The following is a 19,487-nucleotide window of genomic DNA, read 5'->3' as shown; positions in this document are numbered from 1 at the left end:
TCTGTTATTGGCCATAAAAGCAAGATATATATCTCATATCTAGGTCTTAATCCACTTAAAAAATCTCCATTATGAAATTGAAATGAATATATTATGCCAAAGAAAACAGAAAGAAAAGAAAATTCAAAAGGTTCTTTGTGGCAGTAATGATTATTATAAAGTTGAAAATAATCACCTACTACTAAGCTTTTAAAACATGCCACTACTGTGTGTAATAATAGATCAAGGACAAATTAACAATTTTAATTAATTTAATGTATATTTGACCAAACCTAATTAGAATTTGATATCTTTAAAACTTTTAATAGCATCTTTATTGTAGCACAGAGTAAGGTGCCTTTTGAAGAGTAGTTGACTCAAGAGTATAAACCTGGTGCTTTATAAATATGATTTTTCTGCACTAATTTAATAAGGAGAGAAAAAAATGAGGTAACAGGTGAGAGTGTTTCATTGCATCTGAGTGGGTGCAGAATACTAATAGAAAGCGTAAGCTCAGCCTATCACAGTGAATAGATTTTCAAAGGCCACCTTAAACAGCAGGTAGAACTGTTTTAAATGTTGCTCCTTTATAAAACATAGAAAGTAGTATTTCTGTATTAAATGGCTAGTGTGAATCATTAAGCAGGTATTTACTTTAGGTAAATATGACATTGTCACGTGTGGCGTTGTTACTGCTTCTCAGAAAATAGACTCTCCAATTAATTTAGCTCAGTACTGCGGCACATATCTAATACAACCAGATGGCCCGTGAGTTTGAATTTGTATTGTGCAAATAAATGTTCATCTCGGTCCTCTGGAAGTGTGGACTTAGGTTACAAATGAGAAGACCGTGATTATCATTTGTTTCTTCAATGTAAAAGTAGAAGCATGCTGGGTGTCTTAGTCACTTTCCTCCTCACTGTGACATAATATCTGAGACTCCCAGTTTAAAGGAGGAGAGGTTTAATTCGGCTCACAAATAGAAGTTGCAGTCTTTGCATGGTCAGTGGCAAGGTGGAAGGGTCTGGGTGGAGGTTAGCTGCCCACTTCATGGCAGCCACAAAGGAGCAGGAAAGGAGATACACTCCTCCGGGTCACACCCTCAGTGACTCGCTTCTTCCCACCAGAAGCCTCTCATCACAGTAAGTCACTTATATCGCCCCCATATCCAGTCACCTTTCCAACACTTGAGACTTTCGGGGCCATTTTAGATGGAACCATGACAGGGGTTTTGAGAAATGAAACACATCAGCACAATGTCTTTAAATATGTTTAAACAGAAGGAGTTTTAAAGGACTAAATCTTGAAAGTTTGTATAATTTCATGATTCTGTTGCTCTGAGGGCAAAATTAAAAGGACTTACACAAAATCCACTACTGAAGAGCGAATATCTAAATTCACAGGCAGAAGCAAGCAGTGAATGGTGATCCTTTCAAATAACTCTCTTCAGTGATCATTTATGAAAGTACAAGAAAAGCCTTACTGATTTTTATGATGCCTTTAAATAATTAAATTAGATCATTATAGATAGGTTAAATGTAAATAGTTCTTTCAAGTAAACTTATACCTGTTTTCAAGATATATAATTAAGAGATTATATGATCATTTTTACAACTTATGCTTATTATTTTAGTGGCATGTATTCTCTGATAAGCAAATTAAGAGGTTTTATATAATGGCTCCAAATTCATTACATTTTTGTCACCACCCTCTCGATACCTCACTAAATCTATTCATTATTTGTAAGTTAGTATTATGAGTTTATTGTGATGGGAGGTCAGCTCTGTTCACAAATTTAATGCCATTAGGCTACTCTTTCAATCAAAAGCCTAATGCATCAGAACTGGTAAACTGTCCAACAAAAATTCATTATTTTTTAATAATGTAAGAGTTCTCATTGAGAAGGAGGTTTTCCATCCAAAAGTTCAAAATTCTGACCTTTGCTACCTAACAGATAAGATTGGCAGATACAGCCATACACAGTAAGGACAATCAAAAAGATGCATTTCACAGTAGGTTGGCAAACAACAGTTCTGCTTTATTCACATTTTTTTAAGGCTAACTAAAATGCAGACGGCTTCCAGTCCCCAAAGGATTCTGGAGATGTATAGTGGAAGGGATTCAAGATGTCGAATCACTTCATGCAGAGATCAACTAAGATAACAGCCTAAGTTTACTACCTGAGCAAAGGAATCTTCAGTTCTATAAGTCCACCAAAACTTTGTGGGTTTTTGTACTTTTGGTTAGTTAATCTTAATACATCTGACTTGCTTTCACCAGTATAGAGATCAATAAGAATAAGAAAGGAGTAGTATTAATCTCGGGATCAGGTAGAAAAAATTAGGAAAGTGGTATCAGGAATGTAAAGAGTGAGTAACTATATTATGCAATGGCAAAGTATTTGGTGAAACTATCAAAGTCAACATACTGGAAGTTACCTAACTTGTAACTCTAGGGAGAGAGTTTAGAAAATGTAAGAATGTTAATAGTAGAAATTATTGATTTTCACTTCCCATATTTTGTATCATCATGCATTTCAATTCTTCACATATCAGAAGCACTACAGTCATTATAATTACTTTGCATGAATATTTTATGTTAGGATTTGTCCACATATTTATCTTTACATTTTGAATTTCTGTATTTCTATTTCAAATTATTTTACTTCTACCAAAGAAATTCTCTAAATATTTCTATTAGATCTGCTAGTGGTGACTTTCCATTTTTTATTTGAGAATGTTATTATTTTGTTTATAGTTTTTGATGATTATTTTGCTTCACGTAGAATTCAGTTAGGCATTTCTTTCCCTGATCATTTTTTAAGATGTCATTTTATTGATTTCTGGCTTCCATCATTTCTACTGAGTAACTGGCTGTCAGACTTTGATGATAAAGTATCTAGTTGATGCTTTTAGGATTTTTTTTTTTTAGCCTGTCTTTGGTTCTCAAAGTTTAGCTGTTATATGCCTGGATATTATTTCTTCATCTTAACTTGCTAGATTATTTCTAGCAGTCTTTGAGTTTTTCTGCAGGGTCCATCAGTCTAGAAAATGTTTGGCTATTTCCTGTTTAAACAATGCTTCTGCTATATTTTGTCTCTCATTGGACTCCAATCATAACTATGTGTTCCATAAATCTTTTTTATATTCTTTTTCTTTTGATGAATCAAATTAGATATTTTCTATTGAGTTCTATCTTCTTTTGCTTCTGATTTTTGTAAAATTAATCATTTCAGGCATAAATATTTTTTTTCAGTTTCCACTGTGGTAACATTCTCTAACTTTTCATCTTTTTTCATTTCTTCCTCTACCTTCTGGAATATATTAATCATAGAATTATTTTAATATTCCTATCTGCTATTTCTAACAACTAGACCATCTGAGGATCTGCTTCTGCTATCTAGTTTTTCTCTTTATGTCTGATAAGATGTCCCACTCCCATGATATACCCAGTGACACTTAATGAAAAAAAGCAAATTTTATGCAAAACATTGTGGTGTCTTTGGCAATACTGAGTTTCTTTGCAGAGTTTTTTTTCTTCATATTTTTCTCTTCTTGACAAATAAAGTTAAGCAGGCAGTTGTGATCTTGACCTAATCATGGACTGAGGTAATTAAAGTTTAGAGTACAGTGTGTTAAGATTTCTGCTTTTTATGCTCATTCCTATGATGACATTTTCAGAGTTTTCATCTGACATGCTGATGTGTTGACCCTACCCTTTGTAGATTTTGAACACCATTTCTATGCAAGAGAAATAACAATAGACTAGCATACATATAAGCTTATAGGCCATTACAAAAACTTTTTCTTTGATTCCAACTGAAATAGGCACCAACACAGATTTTCAGGAGAGAAGTGATATAAACATGGATTATGTTTTAAATTGCTCACTTGACTGTGAATAAACCATAAGGAAGCAAGGCAGGAGGTAGGAAGACCATTTAGAAATCTGTTGTAATCATCTGATCTATAGCTGAGGTTCAGGCAAAAGGTTAGACATTGTATGTACTTTGAAATCATAGCAAACAGTACATCCTAATGACTAGAAGTGACATGACAGAAAAAGAGGAAAGCAGGGTGAACCCAAGTTCCGGGCTAGAGAATTTGGTAGCATTATTAGTTAAGATGGAGCTAACTTTACAGGGTTTGGGAGAGGTGAGGTGGTGAAGAAGAGTATATTGGAAAGTCATTTGGGGATTCACTAATTTATACTCAAAAAGATGTACAAGGCTGATACTAAGAGACATATCTAGCTGTAGAATGAAACTTGTGAGTAGCATTTAATTTGAAAACAGATATTGATCTAAACAAAGCATGAAGAATCCTTCAGTACTGGAAATGAAGCGAGGACTGAGAATATTTATGAAGAGATCATTTTCTCATATATATCACCATTTGAGGCAATATTACCTGTGAAGCATTGACATATGTGCCTATTTTCTAATAAAGAAAGTACTAGTTTTGTTAGAAAAAATGAGCTAATCAATACTCAAACTAAAAAAATTTTGAAATTTTTAACACTTTTTTTAACTGTCAGTTAGAGCAAGGTTGCCAAACCCAGCATCATATACAAGATCTCAGAATTTCCAGAATTCTGTCTAGGAAGGTAGCTGGCTTTCACTGCAATGATGTGTTCACCCCTTATTCTTGTGTTCACTGCAATCACTTTCACATGTGTTCTGTTCACTATCATAGCACTTTTCCCAAACTAAAATGTTTTAAATGTAACTTTATATCAGTAGCAAGACAAGAGATCAGTTATGACACAACTTTCAATTGTGGAAAGAAAATGAGCTGTTCAAATAGATACAAAGATAAAAGAGTTAAAAAGCTTTGAAAAAGCTAGACATTTTCTCATAATTGGGAATTAAAGATATAAAGAGCAGCTGTGTGAGAAGTTAAATGATATTGAGACATACTGAATAGGTTGGTGGTGCTTAATATGTTTTTCATTCCTGAACAGAACTGACAAAAAGAAAAGGGGAAAATTGTAAGATGCATCTAAAAGCATTTTAGAATGTCAGGCTCCATGTTTTAAATAATTTGCTAATTAAAGAGAAGGCAAAGTTATTCTTATTTTTAAATAATATATATGATATATATATATATATATATCATAAATATACATTTGGTTTAGTTATATATAATTTTAGCATAACTATACTGCTTTCTGAAAATAAGTTTTAAATTTAAAATTCAGCATGAATTTCAGTAGTCATAGGTTAACCAAACATGTTTATGTTCCAGGAAATAAATAACAATATACCACAGTACAGAAATGTGCTTTTATATCATTTTATTTTATTTGGTGGTACTGCGGATTGAGCCCATGACCTTCACACTGAGCTAGAGCCTCGGCTGTTTTTGTTGCTATTGCTGATTTGTTTTTTTTATATTGTTGTTGTTTGCTTTTTTCCCAGAATTGGGGATCAAAGTGAGGACCTTGTGCTTGTGAGGCAGGTGTGGCACCACTGAGCTATATCCTGGCCCTATTTTTTTTTTCTTTGATTTCGTGACAAATCTCACTAAGCTTCTAAATTGCCCAGCCTGGGCTTGAATTTATGGTCCTCCTGCCTCAACTTCCCAAAGTGCTAGGACTACTGGTGAGCACCACCAAGAGGCGGCTCCAAGCCAATATTAAATCTAATCCATGCATTATCTGGGAAATAGATCTCCAACCATCTATCACCTCTACTTAAAAAGTGACTTTGCATATAATATCAGATATTTTACACTTTACTGTTAAAGGCAGTAGTAAGTTTTGTGTAAGATTATTACAAAGCAAGATGGAATCTCTTCAGTATGATTCCAGTACATGATTTCCATCCAAGGCAAAGAGGTAGAATACTACTTTTCATGCAATAATGTGTATTTTAAGGACTCTTCCTTCAATCTGTGTCCGGAATCCTTCCCCTTAAACCCTGGAGCTGGACCACCACCATTTCTCATCTCTCTTACCTCAGAACCTCCTACATGTCCTTTTAACAACTTCTTTCAGTCACATACATTTTATTCTCTGACACCACCCGGCAGCTCTTATTCTTCTTTCTAACATGAACTTCTGCCACTTGGCCCCAGCCTCTGGTTCTCACTGCTGTCTGCCCTTCATACGCCCAGGTACACATTCCTCTCCAAACACCCGGGCACACGTCTGTGTCAGAGACTCTGAAGAGGAACAGACAATGCCCCCCAAAATATCCCAACTTGAATTAGGTGTTATTTTAAGATAAGGGCACTTGAGAAGAAGGTACAAAGAAGAGCTCTCCACTCTCCTACTTTCCCAAAAGCAGCATATATGGTGACAAGTTTTCTCTCCTCCCTCTGTAGAAGAAAGAACCAAAATAATCATACAAGATGGACTTTAGCACTCTTTTGTGATCCGAATGAGTTATTTGTGTCCTGGGCCCCGAAGTGGTTACACAGGTTGGTGGCACCTCTGGAAGTCGCTAGGTCACGAATGGAATAGAACACCTAAGGAGACCAAAGTTCTCCCTTTCCACCATGTGAAGATACCACATCCAAACTAAAAAGTGAACACTGCCAGACAGAAAATGTCCTGATGCCTTAACGCTGGACTTCTCAGCCTCCAGAACTGTAATAGCAGCCCGAATGCAGCGAGGCACCCCAAGACCCTTAGCCCAGACATTGCACAAGAGGAATCTACATAAACTTTATTGATGAGCCTGTGTCTACCATTAGTTCCCCATATATAATAATTAGATATTTAAGGGCCTTTTCCTTTGATAACTTCTCTGAAAGTACTCATTGTGTGTGTGTGTGTGTGTGTGTGTGTGTGTGTGTTTCATTTTAAAGCTGTTATATAAGCAGAAATTCTAAGCTACATTGAGTCTCACATTTTCTGAGTTTTCTCCCATGTTTATATGAAATATACAGAGTCTGCCAAAAAATGTATATCAGGATGACTTTTATAAATGTTTTACTACTAAATTTATTGAGACACCATGAGATTAGTACAAGTTACCTTTGGCCTCTACAATTATAAGAGGTGCTCAAAGTGGTGGCCATGAGCTTCCAGACATTTATAAGTATGGTGAATTGCTGACATGCGTATACATTTTTTTGGTGGGCTCTGTACATGTTAATGAATATTTGTTTCTTCATCTCATTATTCTCTCTCTTGCAAAGGACTTGCAGCAGTGAAACTAGAAAAGTATGAAAAATTACTTTTCCTCCCTTACAGCTTAAATCTATTTTCTCTCCCTATTATAGCCATCTAACTCTACCTCCTTCAGGTTTTTGATAAAATACCGTCTTCAAAGTAAGACTAATCTCAAAACCACTATTCCTCTATCACTCACAGCTCTTTATTTGCCTGTGCTTCCTTACCAGAGAACATATCACCTAACAAACCATGCAGTTTACTTACTTCTTATGTTTAGTTTTGTAATTTGTCTTGACGGATAAAAGACGGGTTCTAAGAGAGCAGGGGTCTTGATTGCCTTGCCTGCTGATGCTTACCGAATGCTCAAAATTGTGCCTGCCATTTGGTATTTGGTGAATACTCAGTAAACGACTGGATTAAAAGTTCAGGCTCAAAGTAAAAATAGTACTAAACACATTTTCTGAAAAGCAGGAGAAATGTACAATTTAAAAAAAAAAGCATTAGGAAATATCACCCGGCCTGTTATACCTGTTTCTTTTGGATTCCGAGCTCACCCTACCACTTATTTCCCATACACACAAGTGTTCTTACTTTGCCTAAAACTGCTCCATTAAAAGACACAATAGCATTATCTGGGAAAAGTAAAGCTACAATTAACTTGAGTTTTCTTGATAAAGGTATAGGAAAAGGCAAATTTGAAAATTTAAGCATTTTATGTACTGACATAGTAGCAGCAGTGTTCTAAAGGATTCATTATTACATTGTGTTCCATGAGCTTTTGCATTTACTTGAATAGAGCCATAGACCTCTTGTTTCTTTTCTTTACAAAGTAAAATAAGCCAAAGGACAATATTTTTTCTAAATTTCTCTGAGCTATTTCTGTAGTGCTATTATATAATATGTTATAAAAGCACCGAATAACTGTGCCAAACAGGTCATGGAAAACAATTTAAAGTTTCAGAAAGTTGAGTGTGGTTTTGACATGTATTTTTCTTCTTTGCCACACTGGAGGTGGAACCCAGATTGACCAGGGCCTGGTGTATCCTACACTAGCACTCTACCAGCGAGTCTCATTCCCAGTTCTTTTATCTATTGCTTTTATTTTGAGACAGGGCCTACCTCTCTTGCCAGAATAGGCCTTGAACTTGTGATTCCCCTTGCCTCAGCCTGCCTAAGCTGTGACTAAAAGCACGTGCCTTCAAGTCCGGCATACTCTATAGCTAAATTCTCACTTTTTTAGATAAAATGTAGAATAATCCAGACACACTGACATTACATAAGCACATGTGCATTCGTATGTTGTGGATTAAAAAATACCAGCTAATGTCTGCTGCATCCTGAATGCTGCCCACTACCATCTGCTCAGGGAACACACTCTGGAGAAGATCCCTGGCCAGGGGTACATCTGTTCACAGTCAGAAAAGTCGTGGCGAAAAGAAAGGGTGAAGAAAATACTGGTCACATCTTTAACCAGAGAACACAACTTTTTCCACTTCCGAGAGTGAACACCACAGAGAAATCCTTTGAATAAATGAATGTGGGAGTACTTTACTGATGGATTTTACTTCCACTTCAAGGACCTGAGGCAGACAGAGCACTGTGTGCACCTTGCGAGTATGCAGTCATTCGGGAAAGGCCAACCCTGAGTTGTCAGAAAAGGAGAGACGGATAGTTATTTACAAATCACTGTTTCCTTCTGATTGATTTGTCTGTCCCTCCATGCTAGCAAGGGTTCTTATCTGTTCACTCGTGTACTTCCAAGACAAAGCACAAATCCTGGTTAATAAAAGAAACATTCTGAGTTGTCTTAAACTCAGTTACAAAAGATGGAGGAGGGAATAGACAAGGGAAGTTAGTCAGTCAACAGCTGAAACCAAAGAAAAGGACTGTTAAAATCTGAACTTAAATCCCATCGCAGTGACCACCAGATACCACTGCCCAGTCGATGTACAAACTTCCCAGACAGTGAATCACAACCAAATCAGAAGCTACGCATACTTCTCCTTACACACTGCCCTCCTGTTCCAAACTGTGACTGTTTTACTTTGTCCTGCCCCTCTTATCCATAGCCAATGCAGCTAAGTCTTTTCCTTCCTCAAAGTTTATAATGTTCCTAGTTCTGGTCTTGTAGTCATCTTTGAATTTCTACATAGTCTGCTGCTGGTAGCTGTAGGAACGTGTGCCTGGACCCGATAATTTTTTCCCTCACTAGTATCCCTAGTGGCTAAAAATGGTTTTAAAAGGTGGTGGAACACATGTCTGATCTCAGCATGCTGGGAGGCTGAGGCAGAAGGATTGCAAATTTGAGCACTGCCTAGGGATTTAGCAATTCAGTGAGACCTTGTAAGCAGCTTCCTCCTGTTCTGCTGCAATGGAGACTGAAAGAGCAAAACAGTAAGCAGTGGGCATTAATCAGGTTTTATTAGAAAGAATAAAAAGCAAAGCCCCCTGCTATGTGTGTGCATGGTGGGTGGTGGGTCCAAAAGATGGAAAAACCATAGATGTTCGAGGCCAGGGGCTTTTACACAGTCTTTGGTGCCAGTGTATGTGACAGAACAGGGACGCTGCTGGTAGCCAGCAGGCCTCTAACGTCCAGAAAGCCAACTGGCTCATCTGCACTCAACTCTCCGAATTCCCTGTAGTCGATTTAGGAACCAGTTCTTTGCCCTTTGCATTTCAGTCACTTAGTGCCTGCCAGTCAGTTTTCTTGGTGAATCATTCAGGTCCATTGCCATGTTTACCTGCTTTCCTTCTATTTCTTGGCCTCAAACTTGTCTCAAAATAAAAAAAAAAAAGGGGGGGGTAAAAATATAGCTCGGTTAAAAAGCCCTGAGATCAATCCCTTTGCATCATTAAAAAGAAATCATTTATAGCAATACTATAACGCTTTTATTTCTGAAGTTCCTTGGAACCTAGAGTTTAGGCTTAATATAGTATAAATGAGAACTCCATAGGTTTCTTTTTTTCCATTTTGAATGGATTTGCTCTCCCACAAGTAGAGTGAAATACTTACCAAGATCAGCCGAATTTCCTAAACTGTTTATGCCAGTTGTAGTTCTCACTACAATTATGTAATTAAATTAAATGTCATGCACATTGATAATATGTGATCGATGATGGGTTTGCTATGTAAACTAAGTTGGATGTTGTAAAAGATTCCATAACTGTGAGTCACTAACATATTCTCTGTTGTATGAAGGAAGCATAGAGCACAAAAACTGAAAAAGCTGGTAAGGGATTGGAAAATCTGAAAGGAAGGTACATTCATATTTTCCTCCAGTATGTGAACTCTTGCACTAAATTTAAACAAACTAAAACTAGAAATGACAGGGTGTAAGAAATGTATTTATATACGAAAGAAAATACACAGTGTTTTTCAGCAGATATCGAAATAATGGTACTGGATTTCCATCACTGCACTGGTAAATGTGTGCAGAATCACTTGTTTGAATTTAAAATCAAATAGTGCACTACATGCAATGACAAAGACATTCTCCTTGGGCCAGAATTTTAGCCTGGCTCCCATATCCTTCACTGGACTGGACCCAGCCTCAGGCATCCCTTTCGGCCTTTGTAGACCCCCGGTTTGAGCAAGAATCATGCCAAATCGGACCACTTTCACCACCACCTTTTCTATTGGCAATTTTCTCATCAAGTGAGTCTGACCGGAATCTCCCTACCTCTGAGGCTTCCTTTGAGTCAGCTGCCATTCGCGGGCTGCAACTCCCAACACTGATCTTCACTTACAGAACCTCATCTGTTCTTGTCAGAGTCAGCTGACCCCGGTATCTCTCATCCCCTATGAGACTCATTCCTATCTCACTGAGCCGTTGTGGATAACGTCCCCCTTAGCAAGTGCTGCGAATATTCTTTCTTTGATACTGTCATTTTGATCTTTCTGATAGTTGACTGTAAAAACCCATTTTAGTTAATTTTCTAACCTACTAGTCCTGAATTCATTAGGAGGGACAGTATCATATAATGTATTGAATATGTACCCTAATATTATTATGAAAGTTATTTTTTAAAAATCATTTCACATTCTTGATAAAGGTGGCTAAATTTTGTTAATTTCAATGAATCTCAGGCTAAAATATTTTAGTGTTAATTCATGCTGTAGTTTAGGCAAACTATTAATACCCCTCTTCCTTAGGAAACATTAGCTTTGATGAAAACATTGTTTATGTAAATAACTGTTTCAGGCAACCAAAGTTTCCAAGGAAACATCCTTTGAATTCCACGGAATATGCAAATGAAAACCTCTTTTTCTGTACAAATTGCTGCTAAGTGAGAGACAAAGCCTGAAACAATAAGCCAATTGAAAGAGATAAAAAGAAACAACAACTGGCAAAGTGACTCCAGTGGCTTTTCTCATTGTCATGAAAATAATTCTCTTTTGCTTTACAGATTTTAGCACTCTCTGTCAATATTTGCCTATTGTCAACTGGGGAGAGATTAAAATTAAGTTGAGCTTAAATGTTCTTAAATTTGCATGGTGGTGTCTTTGGCTCTAAATGATATTTATTCAGCTAGTTGATTACTATGATTAAATTGCTTAGTGGAGCAGTTTGGTGCAGTTTTTAGCCTTCCTTCCATAGCAAAAATCAATGTGGCTTTTGTACTGAAAAAAAAAAAATGGAAACAAGAGGAAACAAAGAGCCAATAAGAAAGCTGTTGTTAGTGGTACACTTTAAAAAATTAGTTATATATCCAGAATACAATCACAATGATTTACCATTTTAGCCATTAAATAATTATTTTATCACTACACAAAAGGAAGAGACAGAGGACAAGAAGTAGTATTATAGATGCCTCCGTATCGACCCCCAAAACTTAGCTTTCAACACCTTCTACCGCCCTACTTTTAAATTCTTAAGTCAAGCAAACCGGTCTAATTCTTCATCCTCAAGACATAGTACACAATCAGACTGCAGCAGGAGATTAAGACATGGGCAACAGGCTGGATATCCAGAACACAGATTTCCAATCCCTGCATCTGGGGCCAGTCAGAAAGTGCTAATCTTCAATTTTTCTGGGGTGAGATCAAGCGCAGGTTTATGATAGCACAGCCTAGGTCTCACGTCAGCCTGAGGAATGCTGGTGCAGAAGACCTCAGTCATTAAGCGCAGGGCCACTGTCAGCTTCCTCAGTGGCCCTCTCAAACTCTGCAGAGCATACTTCCTTTCTTACCTTTAATAAATGTAAAGCCTCACTTCCCTTTTCATGTTTTGTCCAGTTCTTTCTTCAGGACACCAAGAGCCTGGGTAAAAGCCCTGAAAAGAGTCTATATGACCTGAGAATCTGGTAACTGAAGTAAACGAGTTAACCAGAAACCCCCCAAATGCCTGTGCCTGAACTTTTTACCCTCTTTGCTCCCTGGACTGCTCATTCAAAGCGATGTTAACCAGCACACAACTTGCAATCTGCTTCTGCTCCCCCGTACTTACTCAAAGACGAGATCATGACATTCTGTTGTGTGGGTTTTCCCTTTTAAAACTGGGCTTCTCTGGCCTGGGATTTAGCTCAGTGGTTCTGTCCCCTGCCTCGCAAACGCAAGGACCTGAGTTTGATCCCAAGTACCAAAAAGAAAGAAAGAAAAAGAAAAAAAACTGGGCTCCTCTGCTTGATCAGTACCAAGGAAGATGGGAGTGAGAGCTCTCCTTGGTCACCAGCTATTAAAGGACCCTTTTAATGTGGACACTTTTAATGGCATGATTTTTCTTTTGGCTGAGACGGCTATAACAGTGACAATATCTTTGGTGATACAAAAATGAAGCATCTTATACTATCCATTTAGAAGAGAAACTTAAATCTTTGCTCATGCCTGCTCCAAACTAAAGACTGCTGTAAATCAGGGTATTTTATTTTCTGCTGTTTATATTGTTTTGGAAAAAATGCAAGAAGCCCAACATGGCAGCACACGCCTATCATCCTAACACTCGGGAGGCTGACACAGGAGATAGTCACTACTTTGAGGCCAGCCTGAACTACAAGCCAGAGCCTGTCTGGCAAACCACAAGAAAAACTGCAAAAAGTCTGAAAGGAGGAGATCCTCAGAGATGATATGGGAGAATTCAGGCATTGTTGCTAGAATCCTATCACATCTTCCAAAAATAAGGAGTCTTCTTTTTAAGGAATACACAAATAGATCAGCACATACAAAAAATAGAAAAGTGTGTTGAAAAATTAGTCTAGTCAAATTTAGTTTAGATTAGTCAAATTTAGCAAATTTTACTTGAGGAAGGGATATTTCTAGAATCAAATTCAGAATAATCAAGATGAGCTCTGGTTACACTTAACCAGAAGACAGCCTACAAAGTCAAAGACCTCTTTGGATAGATGGCTAGAGCTGAGGGTGCTCAAAAGAAGATCTCTAGATGATCAGCAGAAAAAGAAAAATAGTCCTACTGGAGCGTAGCACACTCTACCCCAAAATGGCATTGTGGCATTCAAGGAAAGAACAGAAGGTAACAGGCCTCTCTGATCTCCCCCACTCATTTCTTCTGAAGCAGGCAATCAAAGGATTCTCTGACCTTACTCTCAAGGAAGGCACTCCAGAGAAACTTCCTTATACCTGGAGGAAAGACACCTTCTTATTTCTGAAGACACAGTGCCAGAGAGAAGCATATGAATAAATAAAGCTTGCTAAGCTTTTAGTAAGGAACCTAGCAATAGAGGAGGAAAAATATACCACTTTTTTCCCCTTCAGTGCATTTGCAAAATTTAGAACACAAAAAAATTATTATAAAAGAAGACTATCTTGTGACACAGGGTAAAAAGCAAAGGACTAGGAAACAGTGCAATAATGTGTGTCCCGATCACAGAGCCACTCTTCCAAGAGTGCACAAGCGTTATAATCCCAGATCTAGACACTCAACAAACTACAAAGGAAAATGAAAACCTATGGCCAGTGCCCCCAAATTATCATCATACCAAGATGAGAAAATTTGGGTCATGGCAAGAAAGGATGGTGAAAAGGTGAACGTTTGCTTGAACAAACAAATTTCTAGATCAAAATATTACAAAGAGTAAACTCATAAAAATTCTTTGCTCCACAGCAATGACAAATAAAATACAGAGAAACAAAAGGACATCATCAGACTCATAAAGTAAATACCTCCTATGACCAGAGATAGACTATACACACAAAACATTGATACTGGTATTTGAAGACTAGAAAGAAAATACATAAAAAGATACACAGCTTTTTGAAAGTGGTTGGACCATGTGAATACCTCATATTCCCAACATCACTCACAGAGAGTAACTAATGATGATGGTTACCTGATCTGACTCTGAATTAGTGAATAAGGAGCTAATACAAAATGCTAGGTTTACGGGTGTCATGGAGTGGGAAAAAGAAAAGGAGGCAGAAATCGGGGTAGTGGCAAAGGGAAAAGAAAGCAATGAAGGATGGAAAGAAGGGAGGGAGGGTGAGAAGACAAGGAAGAGGAAGAGAGGGAGGGAGGAGAAGGGAAGGGAAAGAAGAAAGAAAAGAAGGCAAATGAAAGAAAGAAAAAAATTATAAACTCATCTAGAAATCTGTATCTAGAAATACAATATTAAAACAGCAAGAAAATCAATAATTAGAATGCAAATTCATATGAATTAATTTAACTTCATAAAAACATTGGAGAAAGAATTTCAATATAGGGCTGGGGATTTAGCTCAGTGGTTCTAGCACCTGCTTCTCAAGTGCAAGGACCCGAGTTCAATTCCGGTACCAAAAACAAACAAACAAAAATTTCAATATAAACACATTGAAGACTTTTCAAGAGAAAAAAGGAAACATTAATTTAATAAAGTATAAATTTTAGAAACCCCTAAAAATAAATTGGAATTATAAAAAGATGACTAAGATATCTCCAAAATAATGCTATTTAATTAAAATGTAATACACATGATTATCATAAAAAAGGAAACAACTACAGTATGACTAAGAAAATGAGTAAAGAAGAAAATCATCTATAACACAGTTCAAGAAACTAAATGTAAAAAAATACAGTTAAGAAATGGAACTGATTGAAAGATTAAAACACTTATGTAATAGGAGAGGCAAGTAGAGTTATATTTAAACAGATAATTGCTTGAGGATTCTCCTGAATTCTTCCGTTTAAACTCCAGGTCAAGAGCATTCTCTCAGTTGTTGGTGAAATCCATATATATATATAGTTTTAAATATATATAGTCTTGTTACTATAGAGTATTGGAGATGAAATGATATACTACATCAGAGCAGAAAAAGTAAATTATTTAGAAGTGAAAATCAAATAGAAGTAGTCTCCTCATCTGCAAGAATGTATTTTTGAGGGGGGTTTTTGTTTGTTTGTTTGTTTGTTTTAATTTTTTGAGACAGGATCTCACTATGCAGTTGAGTCTCACCTGGAACTCAGTATGCAGCCCAGGCTGGTCTCGAACTCCCAGCGATCCTCCTGCCTCAGCCTCCCAAGTGCTGGGATTACAGGCGTGCACCACCATGCCCGGCTTGCAAGAACATATTTAAAAAATCTGTAGAATAATTATTTCCAAGAACAGATGGGAGGGGAAAGAATAAAGCTAATGAGAATTCATACTTTTAAACTGAATATTCAAGAGTAAAGGCAAAATAAAAGTGTTTTCAGACATTCCTCAGGTCATTTACCCAGTACTTACTCTCCAAAATAGAATGTCATGCATTTACCAAAAAGTGCATATGAAAAGGTAAGGTAGAGAACAATGATTTTATTTAAACATTTTAAAATAAAAATTATAATAGGTCACTATTATCACCTGGCAGTTCTTCAAAGTTTTTTGTCTATTGGTGAATTACTATTTTTTCACGAGTTTTAGGAAAACAAATTCAAATTTTGCAAATTTCTGGTAGGATTTTTGAATTGCATGAAAACTAAAACTTTCCATTGCAATTGCAATTAAATCTCATTTTCTATTACAAATAGAAATATTATAAATAGAGAGGAAACTGCATGCCTCTAATCCCAGCACTTCGGGAGGCTGAGGTAAGACGACTATAAATAAGAGCCCACCAAGGGCTCCTTAGGGACTTAGTGAGATCGTTTGTCTCTGCTCTAAAATTTTTTCACAGTCTGGGAATGTAGTTCAAGTCAAAATCCCTGGGTTTAATTTACAGTACATTAAAAAAAAGAAAGAAAGAAAAAGAAGAAAACAAAAACAATGGCGCACACCCCCCCACACACACAGATTAGTTGCGGGAATGTGTCCACATGATTACGGAAACCAAGAAGGCCTTTCTTACGCTACCTGCATGCTGGATAACCAGGAAAGCTGGCAGACAAGGCAGTCCAAATCCGAAGGGCAGAGAGCAAGGCTCACGGATGACCTCATTTCCGGTCTGAGACCAATGGAGGGCTCAGCAGGGGAAACAGGAGTGAGCACCAGAGCGCCCTAAGGGCACCCGGAGCTCCATGGCTGAGTGGAAGCGGATGGCCCCGCTCCAGAAGAGACCAGACTTCTTCCACCTCTTTGTGGAATCCAGGTAGGCTCTCCACAGACTGGGTGATGTTCACCGACACAGGTGAGGGCAGATCTCTTTTATTCGCTCCTGTGACTAGAAACACGTGGCAGACATAAGGAGTGACCAACTGATCTCCATCCATTTGACACAAAATTAACCACCACAGTGGAAATGGGGAAAAATGGTGAGTTTTGAATTTGGTCAAATGCCACAGGAAATTTAATTATATTTTTAAACAATAACTCTGGGTTACAAATGTGGGCAAAAAAAATTCTTGTCCAAAGTAACAAGATGAAGATGTATTGAGACTGCACAGCGGCCATACCATGTTCAGATTTGTATTATTGTGCAGTGGGAAACAAATAGTAAAAGAAATAGATTTGAATTAAAAATATCTTTTAGTTATATTAACTTATGAATAAGGAAAAAGACAATATCTGCTAAATCCCAAAAAAAGTTTTTGATTTGACAACTAAATCTAGCTTGTATTCCACTTATATGCCTTGTGTCTCAAATGAAAACATGCAGAAAGTTTAAAAATAAAAGCACTAAAATGACACCTCATACAAATAATAATAGTTACAAAAATGTCAGCAATAGTGATATCAATGTCAGAAAAAATAATTGAAATCAAGAAGGTTGTTATCTAAGAATTTAAAACAATAATGAAGTACTGGGGACTTAGCTCAGTGGTCCACCACCTGCCTCACAAGCACAAGTTCCCAAGTTCAATCCCCAGTACCAAAAAAATTTTTTTAATTAAAAAAAATAATAATGAAATTTGCCTTCATCATAAGGAAAAATTTAAAAATCTATCAATATGGGGATAATTTTTAGCAAACTTCTATCAGAACTAGAACAAATTTAAAAAGGTATAGATTTTGATAGAGGTATACTGGGTATTTGCTATTGGAATCAGGTACCCACTTAACTTTTCCTCAAATTAATCACTATTTTCTTCCTTTCAAAAAGAACACTCATATCTAAACAAAAACTAAAAATAAAACTTCAAGCAAACAATTATATCCTGAAGAATGACAGCTATCTTACAAAAATGCATAGGAATCACAATAGATACTAACATTGAATTTACAAAGAAAACAAGCAGGCCTGCTGTCACCAGCCTACTGAACATGATATGGGTGGCTTCAATCATGTTCAAACAAAACAGAAAAAATAAGGAGTATGTGACGGTCAATGTTGATTATCAAATTGGTTGACTCAGGAGACACCTGGGAGATTAGTAAAGACTATTTCTCAGGATGCCTGCGTGGATCACGTGACCTTGGGACCCTTTTTCTCAGATGTTTGTTCCAAGAGCCATGAATTGAGAAGCTTTCCTCTGCCGCTATGTCTGCGTCCTGCTGTCATCCAACCATGAACTGATATCTTTCCATGAGCCATGTAGTTAGGAAACACTGTACGAAACTAAAGGCAATCTAATATCATGATAGAATTACGATCACTTGAAAAATAGACCTACATACGTAAATAATCTTCCATCATAAAACATAATATAAAATGAGATTTAATTGCAATTGCATCAGAAAATAATTTGTAGCTTTCGTGTAATTCCGAAATCCTAAAACAACTTTGTGGAACTGGAATTTATAAACTCATGTGGATAAACAATGATTCACCCGTGGACAAAAACCTTTGATGAACAACACAGTGAGGAGAGGGCCTCACTATTACGTAAGAATGTTCAGTGACCCTGCTGGTGTTACTTCAGTGCCGGTAAAAGCAAACAGAAAATAGCCAAGAGCTGGATCGTGGGTAGAATTCCTGTGAATGATAAACACCCGAGTTTGTCCAGTGGAGCTCATAAAGATACCTTACAGAGCATCATTCTCTGCTGTTTAGATCAAACACATTGATGTTCTATATCTTTACTATTTATTTTGTCTCCTTGAGAGGAATTATTAAATATCTTATTACTGGACCTTTTCATGCTATCAATTTTATAGCAATTTTATTACCTTTTCATGTCTAATAGTGCTTTATGCTTTAAAAGGATATGTCATCAGATAATGCAGATTTGTTTTAGGGTTTTTGTGGCCTGTGGTTTTCTATCCTTTTACATTTATGTCTTTAGAATATGAAGGGTAAATTATAAAAGCATCTGGTGTTTTAATTTGAGTGTAATTTGATAATTCTTGTGTTAACTAAAGATGTTTATTTCAACCATTTTGGAAATAGTAACAAATCATGCACGATTGAAATCAATTATTTTTTTTAACATTTTCCTAAATTGTCATTAAAAACTTGCTTTAAAGTTTACAAAGCAAACTCAAATAAATTAAGCCAAGTGAAATTTCTAGAGATAACTATATTAGTTTCAGTTGTATGCACATAACAAATCAGAAGTAACTTTTAATTTATTAGCTCTGAAGAGGTATTAATCCTGCTTAGCCCAATAATTAAGGTTTATAACCCAGAAATTAACATTTCTGCCTTTAATTTTTAGAAGTTTTAGATCAGAAATCATGAGACGCAAAAGTTCTACATTCAGAATATGAATAAATTTGTTTAGATTGGTATCACTTTTTACATTTTAAGTGGTTCCATATATGCATATATAAATTATAGCTCTTGAATACAACCAAAGTCATTTGATAATTATTTCTTGTTAATAAGTAGCACACACTGAAGAGTTTGTCAATCTCAGTCTCATGAGAAATTTTTCAAAATTAGCAGTATGAGCTGGGCACGGTGTCACATGCCTGTAATCCCAGCACTCAAGAGGCTGAAGCAGGAGGATCACTGCAAGTTTGGGGCCAGCTTGGGCCACACAGTGGGTTCAGGGCCAGCCTGACCTACACAGGGAGACCCTGTCTCAAAAATAAAATTAGCAATTTACTCCATTCAAATTATGTGTTTCTTACCTATGGCATACCAGTCTAATAATTATAAA

This window comes from Fukomys damarensis, unplaced genomic scaffold (genome assembly GCF_012274545.1).
Source record: "Fukomys damarensis isolate Sample0158 unplaced genomic scaffold, DMR_v1.0_HiC HiC_scaffold_14, whole genome shotgun sequence".
In the NCBI taxonomy this organism is placed as follows: Eukaryota; Metazoa; Chordata; class Mammalia; order Rodentia; family Bathyergidae; genus Fukomys; species Fukomys damarensis.
Note: the sequence above shows the minus strand (reverse complement) of the source record.